The sequence below is a fragment of the Seriola lalandi genome, unplaced genomic scaffold (assembly GCF_002814215.2).
Source record: "Seriola lalandi dorsalis isolate HSWRI2012SDOR001 ecotype SW California unplaced genomic scaffold, Sedor1 jcf7180002054954, whole genome shotgun sequence".
Taxonomy (NCBI): Eukaryota; Metazoa; Chordata; class Actinopteri; order Carangiformes; family Carangidae; genus Seriola; species Seriola lalandi.
In genome coordinates this window covers 166077-173684 of record NW_019525505.1, presented here as the reverse complement: position 1 = coordinate 173684, position 7608 = coordinate 166077, and positions in this window count along the sequence as shown.

Sequence of the window (7608 nt, the reverse complement as noted above, 5' to 3'; positions counted from 1 at the left end):
GGGGAGGTGCAGCTTCCTCCCTTCACCTTCTCAGTCAGCATGGTGTCACTAAACACACAACAACTGAAGAAAGTTACTGTGAACACAAGAGACAGAAAATCTAAGCACAACCATTAGCCCACGCTAGCATTGCTGTGATATGCTCCACAGCAACGCTGCCAGCTAGCTATAGTTAGAGATAGCAACATTTGCCAAACAAATTCATAATATCAGTAAGTAAGTTAGCTAACGTTATCATAGCTACTGTAGCCGTCGCTAATGAAAACAGACCAGTATTATCTCCACGGATTTGAGCCGGTAGCACCCATGTGCAGTCCACCTGTGATCTGGTCTCATCTCTTTCTTTGAAAATGTGGTTTCTTTTTTTAGTGGAGGAAGTTCTGGAAATTCTCTTTCACCTGAACACTGCATACTGTGACATCTCACCTGTGGGCGGAGCCTGTGTCTTTATAAACTTGCGGAGGACTGACTGTTTAACAGGAGGGACTCACATGCGCTAATATATGGTGCTACCAGACCGGATACCAAAACAAAGAACAGAGAAACTCAGATTATGACACACATAGAGGGGGGTGTGGCTTTGTTATTATTTCATATTTATTATTATTATACTTTGTTACTATATCTTTACATGCTTGCTTCTGTATTTATGGTTTAAAATCTCGTAAATATAACCTTTTAAAGCATACCTATGTAACTTTTGCTGAACAGTGACCACTGTGGCCACAGGTGGCAACTACAGGATAACGGTAACTGGTAACGGTCAGTGAACTGTTTGAAGGGAGCAGGGGTGTCATTTATTGATTAAGAATTCAACTTTTCATTTGTAAGAGGACGATTTAGTTATTTTATTGTTTAGAACTTCAGAGTTACATTATCAATCAATCAAAACGGTTGTGTTATGGTTGCAAATGAAACCATAAAAGCTCTTCTGTAAGTTATAGTGCTTTCTGCCTTGTGCCAGTACACACTGGGGATGATTTGTCATCCAGTTCTAACCTGCTTAAGCCAGTTAGTAAGAGCCTGGGATTCCCAGTGCAGACTGGTAGACCTGTGTGAGCTCAAGCCTCCAGACACTTCACAGCATCACAGCCTCCGTCTTCCGCTCATCTCCTGTTTTATCATGCGTGGGAGGATGGGATGTGCAATCCAGCCTTCCACGCTCACACACTAACAGATTTGGAAGGGCTGCTTCCTTCATACACAAGCAGGTGGGCCTGGAACAGGTGCATGTGCACTCAGGCCTGACTAAAAATGCCATTGTACCAATACATGTTAACACTGGCCTTTATTAGAAATTGCATATTGGGGGCGCCCTGGTAGCTCACCTGGTAGAGCGTGCAGCAGATGTCAGGGCTGAGTCCTGAGAGTGAATCCAGCATCCCCTGTCTCTCTCTCGGCCTGTCCTGTCACTCTCTACTGTCTCTGTTAAAACAATAATAAATGCAGAAATGCTAACAAAAAAAATTGAAATGTTACTCTGTAGTGTGACGGAAATTCTTCCTGTTTTTCAAAAGTTATACATGTGAGATTTAAACAATTATACAGCAGCAAACATTTATTTTCTATGTAAAGATAAAGTTGAGTAATGGCGTCCTGAGCAGAGAACGAAGCCACATCCCCTCTTTGTGTGTTGTAATCCGAGTTTCTCTGTTCTTTGTTTCGGTATCCGGGCTGATAGTGCATGTACGTGTGCATGTTAGTGCATGTGAGTCCCTCCTGTTAAACCATGGTGCTGCCCAAGTTTATAAACACACACGGACTGCCTACAAGTGAGATGTCACAGTCTCAAATCAGATACTTCAGTTATTTTACTTCTACTGTTACTCTTTTCAGTAACAGTAATGAGGCCGTTCACCTGCTGACGTGCTGCAGTCAGTAATGTCTCATCTCCAGTCTCTGGAGTTTCTGTTACTGATGAAGTTTATTGCTGCTCTATTTTATCACAGTTAATGTTGCTGTTTTCTTCATCACAGTGTTTAACTACCTGCTGTACATTTAAACTTACACTAGTTCTGCTCCAGCACTCACAGCTCCCTGCTCCTTTTAGCAACTTTCACTAATTGAACAGTTGTTTACATGCTGTTCAGATGAACTAGTTACTTTAGCTTAGCTGTTAGCGCTAGTTTCTCTCTCTCTCTCTCTCTCTCTCTCTCTCTCTTGCTTGGTGTGTCTTGAACCAACAGATGAACTTGTTCATCAGAGTGTGCTGTTGTTGTAACCTCAGTGTAGAGGATTGTGATGTTTTTTACATCTTCAGTGATGTCTGCTGTCCGGAGCTGTGTACACAGCAGCCTTTAGCGTAAGCTATTATTCGAAACGTGTACTCAATCAGATGGTGCAGTGCTCAGATCTCCTTCAACAAATTGCTGAAGTGCAAGTTCTGTCACAAAAACTATGTTGTTACGTATCCTTAGGCATGTGCTAAGTGGTTATATCGATATTCTGGAGCTTTCTTAGTGGTTATACGATGTATACCTGCATATCACGTAGACTACACCTCTGAGTACAGGGTAGTGTTAACAGGGTAGTGTTGTCCCAAATCCAACACTGCCATTGTGCACTCACCAGAAATGACAATTCCAATACGTGACCCCGATCGCCGCCCGGCTACTTTGGTCACTTGACTTGAAATGAAATGTTTTACTTTCCTGTGTCTTCAAACATGGAAATTAAACCATCATCTGTGCCACTGATGTGTCCTTTCTCAGTGGCTGCTCTCACAAGTTTGAAACTTCATTGGTGGCCCCTCCCCTTCTGCTACGTAGCCAAGATGGTGACCGTTGAGAGTGAGAAGTGAAATGCATCAGTAGCCTCCACCAGTAAGGACAATGAGCCCGTTCTTGATGGGCTCCATTATGCATCTGAAACAGTCCTGAGAGTCAGAAACCACCTCTTTGTAGATTCATGTTTCTTTCTGATATCAAGTTATCTGACACCTTTTACTGTGATAGGTCGTTTCAACAAATGTTTAGTAAATGCTTCAAGAAAAGGGGGAAATGTGGTGTTGTACAGTCGCAGTGACAAACAGATTGAGGGTGTTTTAGGACACAGTAGTGTTATGTACAGGATGTGAGAGGGAGGGATCTTTCAGACTGCATCCTTCGAAGACCTCCTTCAAACGCAGCCAAGAAATGCGTCCTTCATTTCCTGGACACCGAAGGCTCGAACAGGTGGATCCTTCGTGGCTCAACCTATCTCAAGATTAATTGCGCGCTGGTAGTGAAAATAATATGGCAGCACACAACACAGACAGAGAGCCTGAAGATTACACTGTTAAATGTAAGTATTGTGTTTCAACTCAGTTCAACAGCTAATGGTTGAACTGTTAAAACCAAGGGCCTTAAAACCTCAAGTGTTTGTGAAAAAAAAGTTACATGTTGTCGGTTGCTAGGCAACAGGAGCCGATGCAACAGTAATGGCAGGCACAGCTGGTGACACAAAGAGAAATCTCAATGTAGACCAGACGAGTTCGTTTCAGTTTAGCCGTCGCGGTCTACAACGGTCCCCATCCCGGAAAGGATGCAGCCCCTGAACTGGGCCACACCTTTAGTTTTAATACTTTCAGTACATTTCCAGATTACACCTTTATGGTTTTATTCGAGTAACGTTTTCGATGCAGAACCTTTAATCGTACTGGAATATCTTCTAGCCAGTCATCTATCCAATGGATTGAGTTCTATTAGTCTATCAGTAATTAATATCTATCAATACTGCATTTGTAACTATCATTTTTTTTGTATGACAACACTAACTCCTTCTTCCTCGTGTTTCCCCTCAAGTTTCTCCCACTTTTTCCTGCATCTTCTTTTTTATATTCTGTTTTTTCTAATGTTCAGAAACAAAACATGTAGGCTCTAGTTAGCAGAGAGCTGCTGCATATTCTGCAAATAGCCCTGGGCTATCAGAACAATTTACAGGTTGTTTTGACTCCTGCTTTGACTTTTATCAATTTAAAGCACCTCACATTTTATTCCTTTGTTGTATTAATGTTTCATGCTCGAGCAAGGCTGCAGTCTGGCCTGGATAGTTCCTCTTTTATAAAGCACTTTGAGAAAATTGCAGTCCATTTATCAGCTCTATTTTGTAACTTTGAATCTGCAGGATGTCTGCAAGTAGAAGGAGCACTGATATTATCACTTATTTTCTCAGTTTCTGAGCTTATCTCAGTTTTATCTATTTTTTTTAAGACCTTCATAGGACTTAAAGCAATGAAAAGGTGAGACCTCTTTCTCAGCAGAACGAATGCACATTAGAGCAGCATCAATCAACAAAACAATACAAAGTAAACAATAAATTGAATATAACTGGAGACTATCAGGAATTACTTAATTTGTGAAGTATTGTTCTCCACTGCTTTCAGCATTTTCATTCCCCTAAACAGTCTCTATAGGACTACTAATCTGTAACATACCATAACTGGGGGGTACATTCTTCTAGGAGCTCCTCAAAAACAATTCTCTGCTCACGGCTGAATGATTCCCCCTACTTACAGCAAACTACTAAACTAATACAATTTTCTCTTTTTGATCCTATCAAGCAGAACACCAGGTAAAGGAAAAGAAAAAAGTTTTTCTTGTGTCCATTGTCTTTGTTTTTCTTTTGTTTTTTTTATTTATTCTGTGCCCACTATTTATGTACATGTCAGTAAAGTCAGCACAGTCATATTTGTATTCATGGTGTGTTGTCTATAGATAGTGCCAACTGTAAACTATCTGTTTTTACCAGGCATCAACCTGGAATAAAAAAATGAAGTCAACACTGAAGAACCAAAACCTGCAGTTCCTCTAATGACCACTAGAGTCTGACTCCAACAGTGAGTCAGTCCCCATAGACTCCCATGTTAAAATGTCCAACTTTACAGCAGAAATAAACATGTTTACAGCCTGGTACAAAAACAGTTTGGGTCTCTAGAGCTAATTTCCTCTTTCATGACACCTGTTTATATAACTTGCTTGTTTACATTTTATTAAGACTTAAAGTTATGATATTTGAGGGCGTGGCCTCTTTAAGTCTCAGGTGGGTGAGCGCATGCTTACCACAAACCGGTATGAACTGAAGTCTCGGCTCCACATGCCCCACCTCTTTGACCATTTTTGGATTAGCTGGGAGTTAGGGGTGGAGGCACTGCCAAGATGGCGACAGTGGAGCAGCTCACTCTGAGCTTCAAAACCACTCTTCAGAAACCTGTGGGTGACGTCACAGTGGCTACATCCATCTTTATTTACAGTCTGTGGTTTTTACTGTTTCTGCAATGAGGAAGAGGTGAGGTCGAAACCAGTCCGCGTTTTAACTAATGCTCGACTGAACAAGGGCTTTTAATACATCTCCTCTCTATGCTCTGTCTATAAACATTTTCTAATGATCAGTTTTTCCACTGTGTGTAGGACAGTACTCACTTGGGCTCTTCTTTTGTCTTTGTTTAAAATGATATGTAATATTAAATATAATATTTTAAAAATATATTAAAATCTTGAATAATGGTACAAATGTCCTAAATGAGCTGAACATTTAGCAGTTTCAATGAACACACACACTGACACACAACACCTTTCCTCTCTTTATTTCAAGGTTATTGACACACAGCAAGGACCTGCTGCTACTACAGCTGCTGCCTGTTTCTCTTCCCTTAGTGATGTTCCACCATGAGGCCGAGCCTATTTTACATTTTCACACTGCAATTATAAACGGATTATAAATGGACATGCCTTATTACTGTGCATATAACCGTTGCTTTGACACTATTTACAGTGGGAAATGACTGAGGAACTGAGCTTGACAAAGGGCATCCTGGCTGCTCTCCATCTTCAGAACTGTCATCAGTTCCCTGTCCCTGTGTCACCGCTCCCTCCTCCACCATTCCTCACCTTCACCCACTGCATCCCTAAAATTACAGTGAATGGCCAATTTTCCTTGTCTCAGCTTGCCCCCACTCAATCCCTTTTCTCCTCATACACTATCACAATCAGTTATCACATTTTCTATCCCCTGTCACTCGTCAGCTCTACGGCTCATCTCTCAATCTCCCTCTGGGCTGAGTGTATTTACATCACTGCTGAATAACTGAAGCTCAGAACTACAAGATAATTGTTTGTTATCTCACTATTTTTTTTTTTTTTATTCTATTAACCTCCACACACAAAAACACAAATCACCACTGAGAGCCAGCTGAAAAAGCTTAGTGTGGCTGTAGATTCAGAGGTTTGTTTATGAATGAAGGTCACGGTGACACAGTGAACTGTCTTGTCTCTTCTTCACAACATTAATCTGGGATGTGTGGCGGGAGTTTAGTTGTACAGCTGGAGAAGATACGGTATTCAGAGTCAGGCTAGCTGTTTTCCCCTTAGGCTTTATGCTAAGCTAACCACATCCTGACTCCCACCTACATATTTGACAAGCAAATTTCACCAAAATGTTTTAAAGGTTCTGTAAACACTCGTCTCTGCCACTAGACCACCAGCATCTCAGACCAAAACAAACACTTACCAGCCACATCTCCATCCTCTGTTCAGCCACAACGGTTAACTATATCAACAGCTACATGTCTGCGGTGTGTGTGTGTGTGTGTGTGTGTGCGTGAGGCCTGACCGCGTCATGTATAAGCAGTTGTGTCACAGTCCTTCTGTCACAGCTCTTCTGCCTCAGCCGATTTTCTATCAGCAGGAAACAGTGATGTATGCTCACTTCTGAAATCCATCTCTGCGTCTCTTCTCATTGATATTCATTAAATACAGAGCAGCAAAGCCACCGTGTTAGTTACACTTTATGTATATTATTTCAGTTCTCTACAAGGTGAATACACAGGAACGTGTCAACCAAGTAATGATTGAGAAAATACTACACTCCTAGAAAGAAATCATTACCTGGTACAATATGATCCAATGTTGAAAGAAAATCTTAACTTAAGGTCTACTTACTTGCATTTTCTGAACTTTTGGACTACATATCATAGACCAGATTTCTGAAAACCGGAGACGGTCAATATATCAATAAAATATCCAATGTTTGAAATTAAATTAAATAAAAAAAAGTTTATCAAGTATTTTGACCATGGACCAACTTTTGTACTGTGATAAAATGTGAAGGCTGACTGATGAAATTAACGATTTGTACGAGATGGAAGAAAAACCTCAAGTACTCCCTCAGCCTGACTGTCATGTTATGTTTCACTAGAATATGGATAATATGCTTCTCATTGTCTTCTCATTATCATGTATCTTGGCCAATAATTTTGTTGTTTTTGCTATTTTTCTACATGAAGCTTACACACAGAACAGTGGGAGCGAAAACATACAATTGAGGGGCAGAGCCTCTTAAAACCTGAAACCTTTTTTAAAAAATCGCTGACGATGATCAGGTGGGTAGATGATGAGTCTAAAGCTCATGCAAAGCAGCGTAGCAACATGAAGATATAAATGTTTAAACTTTTGTCAGTATCGACATGCTACACAGCTTTAGCTTGTATAGCTTCTCCACATTTCAACTGTTCAGTTCATTTTACAGAAACCTTGAGTAAAACAGTATAATTCAGTCAGATTTACCAGCAACATAAACCAGCAAGATGGCAAAACGGTGGTGGCTCGTTCCTTTAAAGAGGTTGTGAAATCC